Source organism: Panthera onca, chromosome B1 (assembly GCF_046562875.1).
Source record: "Panthera onca isolate mPanOnc1 chromosome B1, mPanOnc1 haplotype 2, whole genome shotgun sequence".
NCBI lineage: Eukaryota > Metazoa > Chordata > Mammalia > Carnivora > Felidae > Panthera > Panthera onca.
In genome coordinates this window covers 39,242,916-39,268,168 of record NC_138342.1, presented here as the reverse complement: position 1 = coordinate 39,268,168, position 25,253 = coordinate 39,242,916, and the positions used below count along the sequence as shown (strand labels likewise).

At 36.9% G+C, this 25,253-nt stretch overlaps 1 protein-coding gene across 14 annotated transcripts in view; it reads left to right on the top strand.

The window, feature by feature from the left end:
- The first annotated feature begins 10,308 nt into the window (after window positions 1-10,308).
- COX7B2 (cytochrome c oxidase subunit 7B2) overlaps window positions 10,309-25,253 on the top strand; it is a 164,567-nt gene continuing 149,622 nt past the window's right edge. For 6 of the 14 annotated variants that reach the window (XM_060655113.3, XM_060655120.3, XM_060655117.3 and 3 more), the window contains exon 1: window positions 10,390-10,901. The gene's annotated coding sequence lies outside the window, so the exon portion shown is untranslated. Of the gene's footprint in view, window positions 10,902-10,938; window positions 11,332-25,253 lie in introns of those variants that run through there. The other 8 variants (XM_060655112.3, XM_060655118.3, XM_060655116.3 and 5 more) reach the window with 4 other exon arrangements.

Genomic DNA, 25,253 nt, shown 5'->3' with positions numbered 1-25,253 from the left:
TTAATCACTGAATGAAGCCAGCTATTTACTGAACTCTATGTGGGCAGTGGTGGGAGAATGAATCAGAGCAGCCCACAGTAGCTATTTAAGTTTCAGGTTTCAAGCCCACCTCCCCAAATCTGTTTTAGTTTCTGCCCAGGGACCATATTTTTCTCTATTTTTGACATTCGGTGCTCCACGTGGCTCACAATGTAAAACTCCCTCAGTTTTACTTTCTCTGTGTTGATAGCCCTCTAGTGATTGTCTCCTCTCCCTCCCATCTCACACTTAAATGCTAGTCGTCTGGATTATCCAGCAGGCTGTTTCACAACTATCAAATGTAGTCTGTCAGCATTTTTTTCCTTATCCCCATATTCCACCATTTGGAGATATATAATTGGAATTCTCTGAAGACAGATTTTGTTTTTCTCTTGCCTGTCCACTTTCCATCTCACGGAGGCTTCAAACAGTCTTTGAAGAATGTCTCAGAACTATAACACTTTGTGTAATCTACATTCTATCCAAGATATGTGCCAGTGAATGTCTTTTCTCCTGTTAGTGCAAAATATGTCCCTGCTTGAAAGCTATTTATCATAATTTGTTGCCAATTACTTATAATTACGCATGTGGTTTCATTTTCTTTTTTTTCATTTTTTTTTATTATTTATGTTATTTTTGGAAGTATTTCACTGGAGAGCAGTAAATTATAAATGCTTTTATTTCACCATCTTAAACTGAATCATCATCTATCATTTATATTTCCATTAGGCCAGGGTTGACCAGAGTGTCTTTTACTGATATTTTTTGGCTGACAACCAGAGCTATGTGGTTTTCCCCTTTTGTATATATCAGGTGTCACTGGAATCAGATAAGAAACCTGGATTAAATCTGTGATAACACAGTCAATAGAAAACACTTCCCTTTAAGGGAAGGAAAGGAAATTATAATAGCAAGAAATAAATATTATTGCAGTTAACCTTTGACTGACATATTCTCTTTTACTCTGTTGTATTTGTGAGCAGTATGCGGTATTCCATCCATGCGGATGTGTGCTCATAAAGTGGAACATGTATGTTTTCATTTTACTGATTATGTATACCGTTTTCTAGTTCAAATATACAATCAATCAGAACTTTCATATTTCTAGATATGTAAAGTTATTGTTGGTTGATGAGATAGAGTTTTATAACTTTCAGGGAGTTTTATTGGAAAATGAATCCAAAATCTAGTCTTCAGGTAAAGTCATACTTGATGCTATAAGACATTGAATGGACATAGTAAACAGGAGGTTAAATTGTCCTCTTGTTTATTCTTTAATGATGAAAGATCCTTAACAATGTTATGTTAAAAATGTTGAGAACTGAAGAAGAAAAAAATACTCTGTTTGGTTTTTCAATTGTAGTGTTGCACAAACAGGAAAAAAAATCTTACTGCTTGTTCTTTGAATAATTTTAAATTGTGTGGTTGCACAATTAAAAGTATTCCTCATTCTGGGAGTATAGAAAAATAATAATGCATATTTTATCATCATGAAAACTAAATTTGTTACCCTTTGAGCTTCATTATTCTTGCTCAATCAGAATAGCAAATAATAAAGTGCGATAGTTTAAACAGTTTAAAATTTGTCAAGAGGTACAGGTGTTTTGATTACATGGGAAGACAGTTTTCTTACAAAGTACACACTTTTTGAGCTTATAGAAATCACATTTGACCCGTGAAATTTATGATTTTATTTTATGTAAGAGTATTACATGGTCATTATGATTTTATTTTTGCAAATTTGTTTTTTTTATCATTTTATTTATTTTTTTCATCATGATATGTATACTCTTTAATCCCCAGGTTTTTACACATTTGTTTTAAAAAGAGGGAAATATTGGCTTTGTATTTTAAAATAATTCATTAGGAAATTATTTTTTTTTTAATGTTTATTTTTGAGAAAGAGAGAGCCAGAGCATGAGCAGGGAAGGGGCAGAGAGAGAGGGAGACACAGAATCCAAACCAGGCTCCAGGCTCTGAGCTGTCAGCACAGAGCCCAACACAGGGCTTGAACTCGCAAACTGTGAGATCATGACCTGAGCTGAAGTTGGAGGCCCAACTGGCTGAGCCACCCAGATGCCCCGGAAATGATTTTTAATGACCTTAAAGCAAACTTCTCTTGCTTCTCAAAGCTAAACTTAACTATTCATGGTAATAAACCTCCTTTGCTTGTTAAAACAAAATTGATATGTGAGCGTAATATTCTGGAATAATTCAGGTTTTGATTTTCCACTAGAGGATGAGTATTTAAAAGAATAAGCATTTAAATTTCTATAAAATTTGATCATAGATACTTATATTTTAAGATAAATATGTTGGAGCTAAACTCTGGGATCATTAAAATGCAAACATTGTATCTAATGCATTTTTTTCTATTTAAATTTAAAACAATAAACATGAATATCTTTGAAATTGTTTTTTGCTTTAAGAACTTTTTTCTGTACATAAATATACTTTTTTTAAATTGGCCACAGTATTGTTTTGGACATGATATTTCACTTTTGAAGTCTTCCCTCATTCGTGAATATTCCTAGTTTTCACTTACCTCTAATTCCCTGCGTGACCGATACTGTTGTCTCGATTGTAGTTTTGCCAAGTTTTCATGGTCAGGAAAATTACTCGTGGGTGATATGGACCTGAAGAAAAGTTACAGGGCCCATGATATCTGATGTGGTGTAATAAAAACCTCACGTATGTGGTTTTGATTGATTTTAATCAATCCCTTTAGGGAGATCAAATGTATCTACATGTCATTTTTCTTCTGATGCATCCAAATGAATACGGTATAGCAATCTATGACTTAATTCTAACTCGTGAGACCAAAGTAAATTTCTAAGAAACTGAATGAGGTTAACTTACAAAAATAAGTGAGCTTATGCTTTTCAATATCTAGCTCAGACTAATAGATGTAATTATTTTGATGAGATGAAATGCTTTGAACACTCTGATGCTCTTAATGAAAGTTTTAGTTTTGTTTTTATATTTTATAATGTATCATGAAATATTTTGAATGTAACCCTCCTTGTTCCGAAACAATTGTTTTCTGAAGAAAAATTTAGGCTTTTCGATTTGTATTGTTTAAAAAAGAGAACGCACCTGAGAGAAAAAAAGGACCACAGATTTTCCACAGCACATACAAAGACACACACATTCCTGTATGGATACATAACTAATAAAATACATAGTACATGTAGTATTCTTTTGTTGTTGTTCGCTTTTATGACATAGTAATTAAATCCCTTCCATATTTAACTGTATTTGTTCATTTATGGACTGAATGTTCGTGTCTCTCCAGCATTGCATATGTTGAACCCTATCCCCATATGATGGTGTTAGGAAACAGGGCCTCTGGGAGGTAATCAGGATGAGATGAGGTCATGAGGGTGGAGTCCTCATGAATAGGACTCATGTCTTTATAAGAGTCACTCGAGCCTGCTTCCTCTCTCTGCTCTCTGCCATGTGAAGATACACTGAGAAGTTGACTGTCTGCAGCCTGGAAGAACTTGACTGTGCTGGCTCCCGGATCTTGGGACTTCCAGCTTCGGAACTGTGAGAAATACATTTCTGTTGTTTAAACCACGTAGTCTATGGTGTTCTATCAGCCAAATCTAAAGGGAATTCTCTACTCCTAGGAGACCATTTCTATTAAAATTTTAATATTTAAAGTGTGTAGCACCTTTGTTGTGTAGTGATTTGTGCAATGCTCTTTCCCCCCATAGATCACACTGAGCACCAGATCCTGTTTCCAATGGAACTGAATACTAGATAGAAAGTGCCTGCCTTTTATTTTCAACATAATATTATTTTATAATATTCAATACTGATAATAGAGAATATAAAATAATGTAGAAGGAAGAGGAAGTCAAAATCAAACAGAACTATTCTCAAACACAAATATAAATAGAGATATAGGACAAATAAATTAATGGAACACATAGAGAGGTGTTATTACTTTTCAAGATGGATTACTTCAATTGTTTAAATTATCCTAATTTAATTCGTTCTTATCCTTTGTGAATAATTTCTACACAGTTCATTTTTGAAACAGAATAGTTCAGAGTTAATTTTCTTTCTGACTAATTGGAAGCTGGAGATCACTCCTGGCCACTTGATTATGAAAAACACTGGGGTGGTTCAGTAATCATGAACTTGGTTGCCATGTTTCCTAACCTGTATTATCACCCCCTGTGCATTCTGAAAATTAATTTCTCTCACAAGAAAAATGACATGAAAGTCTTACCTATATTCTAGCATGATTTCTTAAAGTCAAGTCTACACCCCTCATGTGAGTACTTAGATGCTATCCCTCTCTTTTTATTCTGGAAAATGTAAAATATTGTCATCTATTTCACATTGGTTTGGCTAATGTTCTCATTGGAAAACTCTTCAGGGTAACATTCATCAGCTTGGTATTCTAGGCAAATGGATTCATGAATTTATATCATTAGTGTAAAGATAAATGCTAATCAGTGGCATTATTTATTAAGTAAGGACCATATGTCTGCTTGTGGAATAATATTATTGTCAAGATGCCCCACGTGCATTTATCACTTGAAAACTAAACAGACTGATACATGTGTACTCTTAACAGGGGAAGATATCTCCATTGGCACATTACTCCAGCATTCTGATACATTTCTATTTCTTCCTCGACTTCAGTTTCCTGCATTTTCCCTACTAGTCCATAGTGTAAACATAATATAGTATGATATCAAAACTCCTTCCCTTGTAGTTTATGGTATCCCTAGCAGTGCCATGGAGAGAACAAAAATCCCTTTTCTTCTGCATGCAAAATGGAAAAGGTAAAGGCATAATTCCATTTTTGTATATTTTCAAGTATATACTTTTCTAACCAACACATCATACAATATAAAACACTCTAACCTAAATGAGAACAATATTTTTTTCACTCATAAGTAAGACTAAGTCTAATGTTTCTTTTAGTAGAAAAACAAATATGAGGTAAAAAGCTATTACTCTTTATTTTGGAAAAGGTTGCATTGTGAATAGAATAATACCTCTGGCCACTCTAAGAATAAACCATACATAGAATTGAAAATGCCCTGTAGAGATTGTGCTAACTGAATTATTCAAATACTCCCTCAAAGAGCAGACTTAAAATGCTGGCATTCCTCATAAAGGTTGAATGATACCTAATTCATTTTTCATTATACAACTACTCCTTGCATTTCTGCTCAAGTGGTGGCCTTATTTCTAGCTCCTTGGGCTCATCCCTTCAGCCCTGCCCATTTTACGTGCAGATGTCAGGCTATTTTTGTTCATTTCACACTTGCCTTAGTGTCTCTATTGGCTCCCATCACCTTTGGGACAAAAAAGGAATTCCTTACCATGACATTCAGGGCCTAAAACAACCCAACTCTAATGTCACCTTCATCCTCTCCTTCTACCTGTTTTATGATCTAGCCACCCAGGACTATATGAAATTCTCTAAACAAACATTCTCTGAAATTCCCTTTGTGCCTTTTCAAGCTAAATCCTTTTCCTCGATTGCCTTTTTCCTGCCCTTGTTGACAACCTCCTATAAACCACAGCACTAATAGTTCCACTAATGGAGGCCATCTCTGATTCTTCTTAGTGGAATTAATCCATTTCTCCTACTTACTCTTTTATAGTATGTTTCATATTAAATTACAATTTTTGATAACAGATCCATTTTTTATTTGTAAAATAAATAAAAATATGTATTGATTATAGTTGGGCAAAAAATGAATAGGCCATGCTCCCGGATCAAAAGTTTACAGTTTTATCTTGTATGACAAGATTAAAACCAATAAGCCCATTGTCTTCTGACAAACTGAGGTTCCTAACATAGTGTTTGTCAATTTGTAGGTTTAGTTTACTGGGTAATTTGAATTTAGTTGATTGCCAAAGAGGATGCCAACAGTATGCCAGCAGTAGCTTTCAGTTTATTCATGCATCTTGATAAAAATAATACTTAATTATTTAAAAGAAGCAAGCAAAACAAATTACTTCATAGAATTTCAATTTAAGATTGTGTACTGCGGCCAAAACAACAGTTTTTACTGCTCTCAACTAAAGGTATTGTGATAGCTCTATAATCATAATTCTGATATTTACTTCACGGAAATGGGAGAGGGATTCAAATGTATATATTTCAAAGTTGTAAGATTGTATATCTTCTTTTTCTTAAATAACAAATATAACTTTAACTTTAACAAATATAACTCTAACTTTCTTAAATAACAAATGGAACTTGCCTGTCTTTTCCTCACATACCACTTGGTAAGAGAATATATATGGAAAATAAAAAGGATCAATTTCACACTGTGCATCATGGTTAAAAACTCCTCTTTATACTCCTGAGAATTTTTGTTTGTCATTTAAGTGCTCAAATACATTTGTCATTCTTTGACAATGATCATGCTTTGAATTATAAAACATGCCTTCCTCAGGCAATACAAATGGTTTTGAAATAAGAGCTCAGATAAGTAATTGTAGGATGGAAATGGTTCCACTGGTTTCATAATTGACATTACATTGTTCTATGAAAACCTTATTTTAGTAATAGTATAGTAGTGCATTGCCAATGGCATGCTACCAGGTACCAAACTCCTCTCTGTGGTGCGAGCAGGAGCAAAAGTATGGGATCAAGCAGGTAAAAGGGTGAGAAACAGTGAGAAACAGTGAAACACAGGTAAAAAGTAGTTTGAACCAAGTTCCACAATGGATTTTAAAGTTGGCCAGGAGTACAAGGAAATGACACACTTTAAAAGGCTGGGATGCTATTCCACTGTTTCTAGATCAATTTTCAAGTCTTGTACAACTGATAGTTAACCTTGGCGCACAGAAAATAAGTTTAGATAATGGAGAGGACAGAATAATGAGTCTTTTTTAATTAATATAATGTGAAATATATTTAAACTTGTTGTCCTCGTTTCTGAATTGTTTTCACAGAAACACAGACACTAACTGCCACTGCTGCTCTAACTAGCCTTATTGAGTGTTGTTGGTTTGTGGATATAAATACAATACTAATACCATTTCTCTTATCTGATGCCTGATTGGTAAGAAATGACTTCCTTTGAATACAAATTGATCTTTATATTATTATGTAAGAATAATTTCAAGATAGAAAGGAAGCTGTGGAAGGAAAAAGAGAGTAAGAGCAGAAATGGTCTGAAGATATAAAGTGTGTCAAAGCAACTTTAACCCTTTTAATTTTGTATCCCTCATATTAACATGCCTTCCTCTTTGGGAATTCCTAACTTTTCCTGGCTATAAACGGATTACATGTAATCTAGTATTTTATTTTACCTTTGATGTATCATTATTACTCTTAAACTTTTTTTTAATGTTTATTTATTTTAGAGAGACAGAGACAGAGTGCGAGTGGGGGGAGCAGCAGAGAATGAGATGGAGACACAGAATCTGAACAGGCTCCAGACTCTGAGCTGTCAGCCCAGAGCCCGACATGGGGCTCGGGCTCATGAACCATGAGATCATGACCTGGGCCAAAGTTGGACGCTTAACGGACTGAGCCACTCCCATGTTCCCATTGTTACTCTTAAAACTACATTATACATGCTGGCAATATTGTATGGCTAGGAGATTATATACAAGTTGAATCTTATTTAAGAGTTAGTATTTCTTAATTGTTCTCTTTTGATGGAAGAAGGCTGTCGGATATTATATAAGTGATCAAATCATATGTATACGATATAGATATATTTTTGTATTAATGGTATTGATTTTACTTTCAAATTTAATCTTTCTTTATAGTGTCTTCATAGTTTTAATACACCTTGCCATCTGATATGATGAAGCTGAAAATATTTTTGATGAGTTTAATGGATGTGGGCATAAATTATTAGGCAGGCAAACACATGATACTGTAAATGGGAGACTACAAACTGAGACATGTAAGATGACTATATAGTGCCTCACTTACTACTGAAAGGTTAGGTTAGGAGAGATTGGTGGTCCAGGGGCTCTAGATTCATATGCCATTTTAATAATGTCTGACTTCGGGCACTATTATTTAATCTCGCTGCTCAGTTTTCTCACTAGTCAAATAAGGATAATTATCTCGAGTGGTTTTAATATTTAAGTTAATTGATTCATGTGAATATGTTTTGAAAAGTACCTGGCACATAGTTAACGTTGGGTGTTATCCCAGTTATCTATTGCTGCTTAACAAACTTCCTCAAATTTTGGTGGCTTAAAACAACTATTTATTTATTTATGTATTTATGTATGTATTTATTTATTAATTGTTCTGTTGACTCATCTGAGTGGCTTGCCCTTGGACTCTCTTATGCAGTTGCAGTCAATTAGCAGGTGACAATGGAGGCATAGGAACGTGATTTCACCCACAGGCCTGATGTCAGGACTGAAAGGGCCATGACCATGGTGGCTACTTGACGATTTCTCTCTTTATGTGGCTATCTTGGGCTTTCTCATGACAAGAAGTTTCATAGGTCAGATTTCTTATAGGGCAGCTGGATTTTCCCAGAGTAAGCATTTCAAGAGATAGGAAGTGGAAATAGTACGTCTTTTAATGACCATCCTACAAATTGGCAGAAATACGGCACTGGCACCATATTCTATAGGTCAGAGTAGTTGCAGAATCCTCTCAGAGTCAAGCAGAGGTAACATAGACCTTACCTCTCAATAGGAGGAATATCGAAGAATTGTAGCCATCTTTAATCTGCACTTGTATTAACATTACTAGTGGTCTATTTAATGAATGTCGACATTTCATGCTTTTTGGTGGTAGAAACCACTGTGGAATTTGGATATATTGGCCCTAGATTGTCCACATTGTGATATTTACAAAAAGGTCTTTGAGTAAGTAGCTTTATAATCAGTACAGAGTTTCAGTTTATGAAAAATGGTTGAAGCTATTATTTCCCTTTCGTCTGTGTCATTTGGTGTGCTGTTGTGTCCACTGTTACAACCTAACAGTCAAACACCCATCCTGAGAAGAGGATATAGGAGAAGAATCATTTATCTTTCAATAAAAGCTATGGAGATTACATATCTCTACATTTATAACACATGAAACAAGACTCTGAGAAAACTGGGTCACATATGTTTCTGTCAGCAGGGTGTAAAAATTAGAGGTCATTCAGGTTCCAGGGAAAAGAATTACCCGGGCAAAGCAGCTTCTTCCTAATCCTTAGCTAAAGATAGCAACGCAATTAAGTAAAGGGACTATGAGTTTGGGGATTGTGACAATGAAGATATTGTATCCTGCTAATTTGACACCATCCCCTTAACTGTCCCCTTGGTTAACCAATTAAGTAGAAATTTGAAACAAGGAAAATTTTAGTTTTTGGGGTGCAATTTCACAACTTTAGAGAATCTATATAAATGAGAAAAGTTCTTAAGATATAAATAAATGGAGATGTCAGTTCTGTCAAATAACTTGCAAACCATTAGTTTAAATAAAAAAAGAAAACCAAAAACTTGCCAGGAAACATGAAGTAGAGCCTCTCAAAGAATCATGAAGATGGTCAAGTTATAGGGATGTGTAGCCCAGTATCACAGATTAAACACATCTTATAGGCGCTAATGTAGCTAGAAAATTATTTTAGACTTGAACCATTTTTTGATCAGGACATATGATTTTATGAAATTTTATCTTAAATTCCATTGGTTCTATTTTTATCCTGTTTAAATCAGAGGGTTACAGTATGGTGGTCATAGAATCATAACACAACAATAAAAAGTCAACTTCCAGGTAGATGATTAATGTAAACACTATGAAGTGTATTAATATAATACAAATAAACACTTCTTAAACGCTTTTATGTCCTATCCATTTCCCATATTCCACTGTCCACCTCCATATCTCTGCCTCCAAAAGTCTCCATAAACGACTCCCTGAAACCTATACCATGTGCCTCTCAGGTTTTCCCCTTCACTGCTGTTCTTCTCCAGTTTAATTTTTCATCATATTCTATTATGGAGAAAAGAACCAATCTGGCAACTGACAAAATCTTCTTTTGAGTGATCTAATCCCCCCTTCTTTTCAACTTGGATTTCTGGGTGGGATCAAAACTAAGAAGTGGGGTGTAGCAGTGACTATTCAGAGATATAGGAGACAGAGTTATGAGAAAAGAAGAGTGTTAAGCACAATGTGTCCCTTCTAACTTCTGAGATTAAGCTCTGTGAATGAACAAAACAAAATATATGCGATTAGATGTAACTACAAAGGGAGGGAGAAAGATTCCCAAGCAGGGTCCTCCCTGGCCTGGGGCGGGGGGGGGGGGGGGGGGCAGATCCAGAGTTCCTTTCTTACCTGACTGAACCACTCAGACGCGCCCAAAACTTATAATTTTAATTAATCTTTTCTCCTTTTTAAGTGTCCTAGTTTGGACAATATATTATGTGGTTACCATAATTAATAACCTGGCATCTTTAGGAGAGGTGAGATACACAGCCGACTTGTAGCTCGCTTTGCGGTTACAGACAATCTCAAAGTTCCCTAGTGACCCAGTGGGATGAAGATGTCACCGAGAGAGCCATTGAGCTTGCCAAAAGGTTGCCGTGACATGCAAGTTAAATCCTGTGCAAGAGAGACTGCATTACACTGAGGAGCGGGAACACTTAACTCACAAAACCGTTTGCTGTACTACGGAAGGACATATAGAACAACAAGCTTCACCATGCGCTTTTTTACTTCTTCTCGTGGTCTGATTGGCCAATTTGGAAAGAGAGCGTTGGTCTTGTGACCCGCCTCTTTCTTTCCTCTTAGGGAGGAGCTGCCCACAGGAAGTGCCCAGTTAGCTCCGCCCTCCAGGCTGTAAGGTTGCCGGGCGCCGGTTTTACCGCTGCGCCATCATCGCCATTGTTGCCGTCGTCGCCGAGTCGGTTGGGTGCTGTCCGTGGCATCGTTGGTAAGTCGAATGCTGGGGTTCCGAGTCAGTACGCCTGCAGTTTATAAGCCACGGTCTTCAATATCTTCTCCGGCGGTTACAACGGAATATTTTGGTTTTCCTGCCGCTTTACTTTTATTTCTAAGAGAGAGACGTTTACATGTCGGACTCTCCTCACACCCCGACATCCAAGATACAGAGTGGGAGTAAAGAGAAAATGAAAAAGAAGAATGCTGTGTTGGGAAGCGTGGTGTAGAGCTTCGGGCACGCTTCTGGCATGGCTACAGTGGGAGGTGTTAAAAACTTTGATGATCCCGGACTAGGCGCTCACCACGTATTTTCCGTGGTAGTGGGTTGTTACAGCTCTTGGCGGTTTTTTCCACTTAGGAGTGGCTGATTGTATGAAACTAAACACCCATTTGTTTGGAGGCAAGTCTACGTGCTTTCGGCTGTAAGTAAAGGCAGGGAAGCTTTGGGGGTGCTCAGCAAGCAAAATCGGACTAGAAGTGCAGACACCCTTACTCGATGCATCCTAGTCAAATTGGTAACTAACTGCTGCTTGACCTTAAACGCGGATATATGATTTTTTTCTAAGTAGCCTTGTGTGAGACAAAGTTTTGGTAATAAAGCAAGCCCTTTTCATGTGCCAGCCTTTTTTAGGTGTCAGTGTTAGCTGTACGTGCTGGAAATGTTTAGGGCCAGGCCTAGGCTGGTGGCACAGAAAGTCTCCTCAGATTCTCATCCGCTTTTATGTTTTGACTCCTCTTCAGAGTCAAGGGAAGGAGTGTTGGAAGAACAAATCTAGGAATCATATGACTTGTCTATAGGTTTATAAGTTGCTCTTACCTTTTGATTTCAGGTGGCTCTTAATTTGATCGTTCCGTACAGTTTGACTATGACTTTTGATTGCTGAGATTCAGACTGGGACTCCATTCATAGGAGATTGATGGATATGAAATTAAGGAAGAATAGGGGTCTTTACTGTAAAGAGCATATACCTTCTCCTTAAATTGAGGATCAAAAATAAAATGTTGCAAAAAAGGTGGCTTAGAAAGCCAGTAAAAAAAAAAAAAAAAAAAAAAAAAAAAAAAAAAAAAAAAAAGGGCTGTGCTTGGAATGATCTGGCTCTAATAATTGACCTTGCTTAGGAATTTAAGGGGTTAGAGTCACTTAAAACTTGTGCTTCAGTGTTAATGTAGAGTAAGGGAAAGAATTGGAAACAAAAGATCAGCTGGAGGAAAATAAAACTTTTTTAGGCAGAATCTAGAGAAATTAGGGGACGAACTTGACAGAGGTGACATAGAAAATAATTGGACGTTCAAGTAGACATCTGTAAGAGAGAAATGGTGAGTTGGAGGGATGTAAATTCTCTTCAAAAGAGTATTGGAAAAGGGAAAGGTGTTCGGTTGTTACCAGATTGAAATACGGGGGTAGGTCTCCAGTTAATCAAAAAGGAAGAGGAAAGATCTCAAGTGGAAGGACTCCTTCAAAAAGAGTCAGAAAAGTACTGAGAGATCACAGATAAGGGATGATGTAAAAGATTATCAGAACAACATCTTAAAGATTGGGAAAGACTAAGAAGACCTGTAGAATGCACAGAGTACCATTGGTTGATTTTTAAGGTAATATAGTAATTGTAGGTTTGTACAGAAGTACGGTTTGTGCTTAGAAGGAACGACCAAGAATTAGGACTCGAGACAAGACTCAGCAAGATAGGGCATATTGAAAGGAGTCAGGCAAGGGATGAGTTAGATCCAAGCTTGGATGGGGATGATTCACGTTGGTGGGAGAAAAGATGCTGTGTGGAATTATGCATCCCAGGGAAGTGGAGGAGAAAAAAAAAATTTTTTTAAGAGTAGGTGCTTTTAGTAAACTCAGAATTGAATGGTTTCATCATTGCTTTTAGAGAAGATTCTGGAGTTTAATAAATAGAGGCATATATTAGGAAAAAAACCCTAACATCTAAAAAACATAAAAAGGAAGCCAAATACTCATTTCCAGCAATCAGCAGTAATCCTGTATGTTTTGAAGAGACCAAATTAATAGATTAAGCAGTTAGAAACTCGACTTTCTAAACATATTAAACATACTAAAAAATTTAAACTGAAAAGTGTAGACGAGGATGGAAGAAAATGAACACTAGAGGCATATTTCATTGCTGCAGAAAAAAAATGCTATTCAAGGTCTGAACAATTCGATGATGAAAGACAGTGCCTGGAGGAGCACATGGAAGAGGTATTGGTTCTTATTGGGCCTCCAGGGGTTCAGGCTTCGGAAGCATCGGTTGAAACCTCAGTTCCGGAATCTCAGCTGAGAGTGATTTGCCAGCCGAAACAAATGAGATGAGAGAGGAAACCCTCCCTAAGAGGCAGGCCTCACTAGCTTTGCAATTCCAGAATGAGGTGGTGGAAAGTGCCCCTTGTAGTATAGGATTCAAAATATTTGTTTACTGAAGGGTAGTAGCCCCTGTTTCATAATATAGAGGCCACTTCCAGCAGTTCCAGAGTGCCAGGGACAGGAGGTTAAAGGAAGGGAAAGAAATGAAGAGATTTTTGAGGTAGGTTGCAGAGGAATATATTGTACTTCAAATACAATTTGGTGATTGGGGTTGAAAATGTTTAAAGTTTTCTGGAAGGCAGGAATGTCACAAATGTTACTCTGTGAGAGACAACAGTACGCTAAGTGCATTGTGTCCCTAGATATGATGAATCTGTAGTGTCAGAATTAGTGCTTTAATAGAAATTTTATGGAATCTGCTACTCACACAAACTGACACGCATCCTAATTGAGCTGAAACCAAGAATATTGCCAGGTTCGTTTTTCCTTGAGATGTTATTCAGTTCTGGTTTCTAGGAACACAGTGTTTTGGGGAGTAATCTGATCTGAGAATGGCTTGTATTTAAACTTGGATGGGCGGCCAGGTTTGTTAAGTTTATATTTTCATTTACTGTAATTTTTGAATCATACAAAGTTCAAAAACTAATAGTTCAGAAACTAAAGTGATATAAAGAAAAGTATACGTTGACAAATCTTTTGTCCACTTTGCATTTTACTTATATAGGTGTTTAACAAACAAGTCTATAATACTTACTGAGTGCCCAATACTGACCTGTGTATTTTGCAAATGTTAGCTCATTTATTTTGTGTATCAACCCTATTATGGAAGAATTCCTATAATTCCTATTTTATAGATAGGCCTAAAAGAGTTAATTAATTTGTAAGTGGCAGAGACAGACCCAGGCAGTCTTGCTCAAGTTAGACTAGTTAGGTAGATGATTTAGTATGTTCTATACTATATATGCCTCTCGTGTCATTTTTTAAAATGCAATTACAAATATATTTTCTTAATTTTTCCTTTTCTTTACAAAAGCAAACTTTATATACTGTCTGCACCTTGTTTTTTTTTTTTTTTTTTTTTTCACTTAACTGCATATTCTGGAAATACTTCCATATCAGTATATAGAGGAGCTTTTCACTTGTTTTTACTGCTGCACAGTGTTAATATTGTATTATGTGAATTTGTCACAGTTTATTTTTTAATTTTTACTATATATATATCGTGTCATAGTTTATTTAAACAGTCTCTTGGTGGACATTTGGGTGATGTCTACTTTTCTGCAGTTACAAATAGTGTGGTAATAAATGTATATACTTGTCATTCTTGGCAGATGTATCATATCTGTAGTATAAATTCTTAGAAGTTGAACTGCTGAATCAGATAAATGAATATGTACTATTGTTTATATATTACCAAATTCCATGAGTCTCATTCTGCTTCATCGTAGCCTTATCAACAGAAATGTTCACATTTTTGTCAGTCTGATAGGTGAAAAATATTTTTTCAGGGTTGTTTTAATTTTTTATTTATTAATAATAAGATATGAATGAGTTGAGTGTCTTTTCATTTGTTGAAAGGCCATTTGAATTTTTTTGTGTGAATTGGCCGTCATTTCTTTGCTCATTTTCTATAGGGAGTTTTTAGTGTTTTACTTCTGTTAGATATTTACCTGCTCTTTACATATTGAGGGGAATGGAACTTTTGCCTGTGATGTAAGTTTTAATTTTTTTTCCCCCAAGTGGGTCATTTGTTTTTTGATCCTGGTTATTTTTTTTAATGTTATGTAATATACAAGTATTTCTTTTATGGTTTTGAATCATGTTTAGAAGTGTCTTTCTCCAATTTATAAAGGAATTTTTCTCTTCTAGAATTTTCATGGTTATATTTTTTTTCCTTTTTTCATTTAAATCTTTGATTCCTTTTGAATTTTTCAATGGTCATGGAATATGATATACAATTCAACGTCGTATTTTTTTCCAGATGACTGTTTCTTAGATTCTTTAAAATGTAGTTAGTAAAAACTTGTCTTTGACATGATGCAATTTCTGAATCCCTGAAAGAACTGTACTTATCCTAGACATTGAGAATGACTTACTGAGAGGAAGTAGAAGAAATTTGTAAGGAAGGTATTTGTCTTGGACTTTGAACTAAGTAGTACGATTTTAACTTCATGGAGTTGTACCTTACAGGGGCATGAAAATTTGACTGTAGACATCAATTTCTTTGAACTTTAATTTGTTTTGTATTTGTATATAACTGTCAGGGTAATTTAATCTTTGGACTTTAATTTCTCTTTGGGAATTTAGTAGTTTAAGGAGGTTATTTCAAATTTGGAATATCTATAATGTTAGACTTTTGTTCTTAGAATTTAAGCCATTCGATCTAATTGTAGCACCTTTGATAGAAATCCTAGATAATAAGCTGTTCATAATTTGGGATGGGAAATAGAATTGAGAAAACATTTTCAGCTTTGGATATAGAATGGCTACACATTTTATTAATGTGTTTTTGGACTATTTTGAAGGATTCTGGGCTCAAAAATCTGCACTGCTAATAGTGGTCACAGCAGGATACCCAAAATCACAGGTGGGGTAGGTTACTCAAAAAGATAGGAGCAGTAATGTCTTGATAGATTGCTGATCCTTTTCTCTGGGGGGGACAATACCTTGGTTCAGCTGAAGCTTCATGATTAAGCACAGTGGTTTAGGAGAATAGAAAGCTGTAGAATATTGATATGTAGGAGGGATTATTGAATGTTTTCTTCCTACTTCTGATGCTTCCTTTTATGTGTATGATCCATTGTCCTAACATATTAGGCCTCTAACTTCTACTTGAGTAGTTCAGGGAGTTATTTGGTGAATTGAGAAGAGACTGGGAGTCTCTTCTCCCCTTGTTGGGATTGAGCTGTCCTCAGGAAGCTGCTTCTGCTCTCCCATTTTACCATGTTACAAGGGTAGGAGAATGACTGTCCCCATACTATCCTGCTGATACTGAATGAGAAAGTCTAATTTTGGATTCAGTACTAGAAAACACATTAATAGATAAACCTTCCCTAAATAGATAGTCTTCCCTATCTGCTCTCATCAGATACAGAAGTAAAATTTTGATCTCTCCATAAGCCAACTCCCCTGTATCTCTTAACTGTTAGAATTTGAGCGGGAGTACCAGTTATTGACCTTTCCCTCTCCTGCCTTTATCAAGATGAGAAGTCAATGGTATGGACAATAGGGTGATTCATTTGAAATTTCAGAGACTTGATTATGCCTCCCAACTGAGGTGGGAATCAAATCAGCAAGGACATCACGATTTCACTACACATTCCAGTAACCTGTGTTTAATGTCTGTGTGGAGGGAACATATGACAAGTTATGTTGCCATAAGATATGTGCAGAGAAATGAACAAGGATCAAGAGTTGCATACCACTCTTGCTGCCTCAGTGTTACATATGGTTTTCTGAAACCAGAGTGAGAAATCACAGGAAAAATTTAAATTTAAAAACCAAGATTGAAGTTTTGTATTAGGCTAAGTTATCAGAGGCAGAAATTATAATGAGATGTGGAAATAAAGTAAGTTATGTGTTGTACGTGTGAATTTTCAGAACTGCCAAGACTGTAAAGTTCACACTGTGTTGGGTTTCAGGTTTTTAATATTTATATTTATTTTATTTTGAATGCACACATATGGTGTTTTATATCAGTGACAGATTTTCCTAAATAATAAAAGCCTCTGACCTTACATTTGTGGTGACATAATGCTACTTTGCAACGAAAGTAGCACAGCTGTCCATAGGTGAAGAACATAAAAAAAACAATTTTTCTCTGCTTATTGAGTGGTAAGGAGGCAGCTATCTTTCTCCCCTCCTGCAAGAGTATCCTTGGAAACATTATGAGCCTGATTGCTAACTATAACACGTTGGTCTGTAAGTAAACTCTCCCCAAAACTCAGATAGCTTTGGGTGTCTCAGACCTAGAGAGGTCTCTAAGTCTTGGGTCTCATTCTTTCATGAAATGTAAATACCTAGAAATAGTCTCCCAGCACTTTTAGCCAGTACCTAGGTACCTGTCCCAGGATGTAACCTTTTGTCTTAATGGAAGATAAGTTTTATTATTCTTTCACATCAGAGCAGTTAGCACCATAATGTGGGGAAGAAATGATTACAGATTTAATCCTGTAATATATGAACATATTTTCAAAGATAAATGAAAAGATTCTCTAACTTTATAGTAAATACATTGGAACATTGAGAAATCCAGGAATGTTTTATTTTCTTATATATATGTTATATCATTGTTATCATTTCTGCTGAATAAAAGATGTTAATACTGTACCTGGGCATAGCAAGTACTCTACAAATGATTGACATTATAATAATAACTAATGCTTATTATTTTAATATGTTAAAAATGCCTATATTTATGTTGCAGACAGAATCAATAAAATGGAAATTACTTTTTATTTATTACATGTACGAAATGAATTCCTGGCTGAAATTTAGGTTGGGTGGTATTTGTCAAGAGCCTTGAAATCTACAGAGAGGAGTCTATATTTTCCTCATGGAAGACTACTTACCTCACAAGTCAGTAACCTTCCTTGGTGAAAGAGTTCCCCGCATTATGTATATGTACATATATCACTTACACACATGGGCCTCCTTGAAGTGCTCTTAGGTTTCCATTCTCTTAGCAGCTTTATAAAAATGGGTTTTATGTCTACTAACACACAGAGACTTCATTCTCTACTGGTAGCTAATTCTAGTAGTTAGAAGATAATCTCTTATTTGCCACATTTCTTAACTCATCTTTTAGATTCTAATTATAAAGGTTCAGATTTTTTTTTTTTTTAACGTTTATTTTATTTTTGAGACAGAGAGAGACAGAGCATGAACGGGGGAGGGGCAGAGAGAGAGGGAGACACAGAATCGGAAGCAGGCTCCAGGCTCTGAGCCATCAGCCCAGAGCCCAACGCAGGGCTCGAACTCACGGACCGCGAGATCGTGACCTGAGCCGAAGTCGGCCGCCCAACCGACTGAGCCACCCAGGCGCCCCAAAGGTTCAGATTTTAAAAAATTTCTGTTTAATACTCTGATGGCTTTTCAAACAGGGTACTGTAATACCTAGCTGGAAAGACAAAGTTACTTCACATGAAGTACAATACAGGATGTTGTGAATCTGTAGGAATCGATAAAGAAGGATCAGTACAGGTTGAAGTATTGATAATGTTTAGTGGAGGATATGGTATATGAGTTGGGCTTTGCTTTTCATAAGAAGATAGAAGACAGCATATCAGGTAGGGATACTAACGTGAACTAAGACCATTTTCTGAATGCATGTTAATTTTTTTTTTTTCTAGTGACATACAGTGGTAAACAAGAAATGATGAAACAACCCCTTACTTCCTGATTTTATAGGATAATTTTAAAGTACACTGTGATTCATTATTGGTTACTTCTGTGATTAGGGGACAGAAAGAGATATGCTATTAGCAATGAACCTATCAGGTTAGACCAAAGAGTTTAATATAATATGCTATGGGCAGTGTAGGGTCATCACAGTTTTTAAACAGGAAGGCAAAAGAATGAGAAACAGTATTTTAGGAAAATTTGTCATTGGTAGATTGAATGGAAAGAGATTTGTGTCAGGAAGACCAATTAGGGAAATACTGGAATAACCAAAGCAATAAATGATGAGAACATCTAATTTAATTTTGGCCTTTGGAACAGAGAATTCAAAAGAAGAATCAACAGCTTTTCCAGACTTAATTTATGAATGGTAGAAAGAGGTCATTTAGAGGTAACCTCAGGATTCTGAAAAAAGAATATAATTTTGGAAAGGAAAGCAGTAAATTAGTTTTTATGCATATTTGGGTATTGGCCAGTGACTAGATCCAGGAGAAAAATCTCTGTATAGACATTGAACATATGTTACCGGAATTCTAGTTAGGAGAATTCATCAATCTAAAGGTGGTAGCTTTTATGAGAGTGAGTACACCTTCTGAGTTATAAGGCCCAAAAAATAGATCAAAAAATTTTTTTTAATGTTTATTTCTGAGACAGAGAGAGACAGAGCATGAGTGGGGGAGTGGCAGAGAGAGAGGGAGACTCAGAATCCGAAGCAGGCTCCAGGCTCTGAGCTGTCAGCACAGAGCCCGACATGGGGCTCGAACTCACAGACCACGAGATCATGACCTGAGCCCAAGTCAGATGCTCAACCGACTGAGCCACCCAGGTGCCCCCCAAAAAATAGATGTTAGAGAAATAGCTCAAAGAAAGCTAGGAGGAAAAACAAAGAGATGAGGTTCAGAGAACGTAGCCAGTATACTTAGGGAAGCTGAAGACATAGCGATACCAAATTAATGTGGTGTTGTGTGCCAGTCTCAGCCTATGGATAACGAGCGTTGTGGCTGGACTGGCCTTTGTGGCTATTATGGTCGGAAGATGCTCTCTGGAATAACCATCAAGAAACTTTGAAAAAAAGTTTACTACTTAGAATTCTTAGAAGTTACATGGCATACTTGGGGCCACACAACACGGTCCAGAGGGAGATGAGAGGGAAGAAGAGAGGGAGGGAGGGAAAAGAACTTGGGGTTCTGCTTGTATTGGGATCCAGGGTAGAGGGTCTAGAGCTGTTTACTGGTGAATTTACAACATAAAAGTGAGAATTTAAAGTGCAGGAAGAGAAAAGACAAGCAGCCCAAGTGGACAGTTAATGAAATCAACCAAGATCTCTGAAACAAAGAAGCCTGGGGCGTCACCTGACTCTTTATCTAGTTTCATAGCTAACAGTGTGTTTATTCAGTTTTTAAAAAGTGTACGGGGTGCCTGGGTGGCTCAGTCGGTTAAGCATCCGGCTTCGGCTCAGGTTATGATCAGGTTTCGAGAGTTCAAGCCCCACATTGGGCTCTGTGCCGACAGAGCTCAGAGCCTGGAGACTGCTTCGGATTCTGTGTCTCCCTCTCTCTGCTCCTACCCTGCTCTTGCTTTCTCTCTCTCTTTCTCTCTCTTTCTGTCTCTCTCCCTCAAAAAGAGACAGAGAGAGAGAGAGAGAGAGAGAGAGAGAGAGAATCCCAAGCAGGCTCCGCGGTGTTAGCATAGAGCCCAACGTGGGGCTTGAACTCAGGAGCCTAAGTCGTGAATTGTGAGATCATGACTTGAGCCAAAATCAAGAGGCGGACACTTAACAGACTGAGCCACCCAGGCGCCCCTGACAATGTGTTTATTCAGGAGAGCCATCTTTGAAGGGGATGCCTGTTTGAAGCCAGTGTCTGACTAGTCAAAACTTAAGGGGTGCCTTGGTGGCTCAGTCAGTTGGGCGTCCGACTTACGCTCGGGTCATGATCTCATGGTTTGTGGGTTCAAGCCCTACGTCAGGCTCTGTGCTGACAGCTCGGAGCCTGGACCCTGCTTTGGATTCTGTGTCTCCCTCTCTCTCTCTCTGCTCCTTCCCCACTCATGCTCTGTCTCTCTCAAAAATAAATGAACATTAAAAACAAAAAATAAAAAACAAAAAAACAAGAAAACTGAAGTCAGGCACTTGCATTACCAAAAACAGAAAACCCAACTGTCTGAGCTTATACAACTTGTGGTTAGCTACATCAAATTTTGAAGTGAGTTACAAGAAAATGAGGTCTGAGAAATCCTCATTAATTTCTTGGTTTAAAATATTATCCAGGATGAAGTGGGGTATGAAATGGGGGGAGACCTGGACTCTTATATTCATGTCAGTTTGCACATTAAACCACTGTCACCCATTATTGCAGAATGATGTGTCAGATAAATTGTGAATAAGCCATTAAATTTGAGCAGTGAGAGAGAAGAGAGGTTAAGAGTGCATGTGGTGATGGGCGAGCAGTACAGAGATGGCAGCCATAGGGGTTATCCTGAGGGGTGCTTGAAGAAACAGAATACAGGGGGCAATAATGGTCTGGCTCCTAAATTGTGTCTTCTGTTAATGCAGGCAGTGACTAGTCTGTTTCTTAGCAGATGCCCAGGTGATGTTTATCTGTTGAGTGGGGATCAGATAAAGATAACACCAAAAAATACAGCTTTTCCTAATACTCGAGAGGATGAGTGCTTGGCTGAGATGGTGTTGGATTGATAATTTTTATGTGGATAAAAATGAGATGAAATCTGGAGAGATACCAACTCTATTTCCACCTAAAGACCTGAAATAAGAGTGGTGGTAGGGGATAGAAGGGTTGAAACCTTAATTTTACAATAGAGCCAGCAGTTCACGATGGGGCTCACAGCCTGAGTGACCTGTATTTCCAGACACTTGACCCTGTTTGTTTCTGGTTCTGTGGCCTGTGCTCCTAGGGTGAAGCTAAGGACAAAGGACAATTGGGAAGCCAGCGATGGCCTACAAAAATAAGCCTTCATTTGTCATTTTAATGGGTGTACCATTTCACCTTAATTTAATTTTCCTACCTCTAAGAATATATCTTATCTTGTAAGTTCACAAGCTGACACATCATCCAGAGAGACTATTTATTTTCCCTATATTCTTCACACAAAGGCTGAGATTATTCTTGCAATAGTAATCAAGATCTTCTGTCTTTGGGTTGCAAAGAAAATGCATTCAACTGTACTTGAAAGAGAAAATTGAAATTTGGCTGCAAATGATAAAGCACTTTCAATTCTTTCAGTTCTGTCTGTTCATATCAGCTGAGCTGCATTAATAAAAGCAAAAAGGTGCCTGTTGCTTGCTATTGGCAAAAAATAACAATGTTCAATTGCCCTGTGTATTAGGTGTGTTGAAGTTTATTCCTAGTATAGAACCTTGTGCTTTTAGTCCATTTTTTTTCTTTGTTAGTGCTAGCATGGTACCAAATGAATTAGGAAAGTAGTCCCCAGAGAAAGGCTTTTCCACCAGCTTTAATAGCAAAGCAACGATGAATCTTCCCCCAACCCCCCCCCCCAAAAAAAAAAATCAAATCTCAAAGTGTAATTGGCTTGTCTGTCTGCCTGTTGTAACCTTTGTTTTATTGGTGTAATTGTTTTAGGAAATAATCCTGTAGACTTATTAGCATGCTTAATGCTAGTTTCAATTATTTATTTTATTAATTGGGTGTGTAAGTCATAAAATTGCTGTTGAGTACATTTACCAATAGCACAACCACCATAATAATACAAGGCATCTGAAAATAAAAGTGGGTTGGTACCTCTGAGATAAAGATTTCTGTAAACAAAGGGTGTACTGCAGATTTTTCTTTTTCCATCAGACAATCTCATGGGCACGCCAATTGTGAAACCATAGTCAAATTTTTAGAAATGCAAGGGTATGGACAAAATAAAAGTGTGTACTCATGTACACTTAATTCTTTTTAGCTAGCACTATAACATGAGACTAGTAGCACAAGTCTAGGCAAAATTATGAAGTAGGAATAGGTTATCTTTAGGTACCTCTAGCCTCTTCTTTGTGTGCCTAATAATATCCTTTTCTCTAAAATCCTCATTGATTTTTCTCTCCTCTTCACAATTATTTAGTCTCAAGAGAAGATGAAATTCATTAACACTGAGGTTTGAATGATGAAGGTGGTAATGGTGCTATAGAAAGAACTCTTTGAGACCAAACAGCCCAAAGCTTCAAAGTCCACTTATAATCATTTCCAGCTATGTGATTTTAATGAATACATTTTCCCTCCGGGAGCTGAGGGTTTGGTGCAGACTGGAGCTTACGTAATTTGGGGGAAAATACAAAACCATATATATAAATTTAAGTAAGAAAGTAAATAATTATATGTTAAAATGACAAATGCAACAAAATTTAGAAAAATAAATTTAGTCATTTCCCCAACCGTATTTATTAATAAAAAAATTATTTCCACAGCAACAATAAAATCTCAAAGCAGCTAGTGGTCTGGGGATACAGTGATCTATTTTGGTTCTTATTTTCTGAAGATGTGGGGGCTACTTTGATTTTATTTCCTTGCAATGAGTCATTTTTTCTAAGGAAATGGGATGTGGGGAAGAAGGCCAAAGTTTGGGGTGAAGGAGGCAGGCACCATTGAGTAAATCACCTTTTAAAGTTCACTGAGCTCCACCTTCTGTACAAACTGATGGCAAGTCCCCACAGTAACTCACAAGCAAGGAATGCATGCCCTTGTGTGCTTCAGTTTCTCTACCATGGCCAAGCCAGTAAATACCAACTGTAAGATACATCGTAAATGCTATCATGGATAATAGAAATAAAGATACGTGATATTGACTTAAAAGATGTACACTTCTGCTGTCTACCTGTATTAACTCATGTGACATTCCTGATAGAGTTGTCCCACTAATATCAACAATATCAGTGATGTCTGATACTGTTCTTCTTTTTAGCCTATACTATAACCTATAACAGTAATACCAATAATCCCTGCAATTAATATCAAAGTCAGGAAGACTCACAAGCTGCTGGAGTTAACAAGAGGGAATCTGATTCTCCTAGGAGGAAAGGTGCTTTTTCTTTGACATTGATGTGTTAAGTAGACTGTTATTTGGAACCTTTAGGTTGTACTCAATTATAGTCCTTAGTATTTGCCTTTCCTGAAGGATGCCCAAGAATAGCTAAAAATAAATTTAACAGAATAGGGTGAAAGAATAAGAAAACAAACAAATACAGAAGAGGTCCATTGCACAGAGCTGGCACAAAAGAAACTTATATCTAAGACTCATTTTCTTTTCACTGCGTTAGAATAATATGCCTGTAATTTAATTTTGCTTTACAATGCTCACAAATGTAGCTTTCAGGATGTGTGATTTTTGAAGAATCTGTGGTCTCTTTAGCTTGTGCTTAATCCAGTGTCATTACAGTAATACAGGCTGGAGAAGAAGGGGAAGAACCAAGAGGGCTAAACAAACTTAGCCATAATGGGATGGCCTGGTATTCACTACTCTACTACATACATTTCAAAGGCATGGGGAATACTTAAATTTGACATAAGCTAATGTTCTTCCTGCAGGGCACTGAGATCAGAGAGAAGACAAGGGAACTACATAGTTGTGTTACTCACTGTGTATTCTCTTAGACACTTTGTTCATTTGGCTTTGGGGGCATCTTTTTTCCTGATCTTTTTGTCTCTACTCCCTTTCAGTCCTCTGTTGGTTCCCTGTCTCATTCTGACCTTAATTGTTGAAGTGCCCCAGGACTCTGACCCTGGACACTTCCTTTTTTTCAGATGCATTCACTTCCTAGGTGGTCTTTAAATTACCATCCTTATATTAAAGATCACCCAGGTTCTATCTGTGACTTGAATCTTTCCCCTGAACTTCAGACCCATGTCCAACTTTGTACCTAAACCTGGTATATCCAGATTGAATTCTTTATTCTTGTGTACCAAATCTGTTTTTCCTATAGTATTCCCCTTCAAGTAAATGCTAACAGGTCAAAAATTTTAATTTCATCCTGTCAATCCTCATTTCACATCCCACTTCAACAAAACTGAATCTGACTGCCTCCCTCCACTTCTGTTGTCATCATCTTTCATTCAAGCCATCATCATTTCTAGCCTGGACCCAATTATGCATAAAAATTAATTTGCTGCTTTCCCTTTCAAATTTATATTCTTTTTTCCAATCCTGAAGTTACCTTGATATTACCTCTTTCTTCTATTAATAAACTAAGTCTAGAAAAACTTTTGATTCTTTTCTTTTTAATTCTCTGTTCCAAAGGCCAAAATTAAATGATGAGATGTTCTCATCATTTATTGCTTAGATTGTTCCAGTATCTTATTCTCCTACCTCTTGTATCTATTCTTGTGGGAGATGCAGGAGAGAAGCATCAAAGGAGAAGACTTCAAAAGGGAAAGGCTGGAGAAGGTGCAAGGCCTTAGGCCATGTTTACACAGCTGAATGGGGCTGCAGCTCCTAAGGAATGCCTAGAGCCATTAACATTGTTCAGCCATGGGCGATTGGGTGGCTCAGTTGGTTAAGCATCCCACTTTGGCTCAGGTCATGATCTCGCAGTCTGTGAGTTTGAGCCCCGCGCTCTGAGCCTGTTTCAGATTCTGTGTCTCTCTCTCTCTGACCCTCCCCCGTTCATGCTCTTTCTCTCTC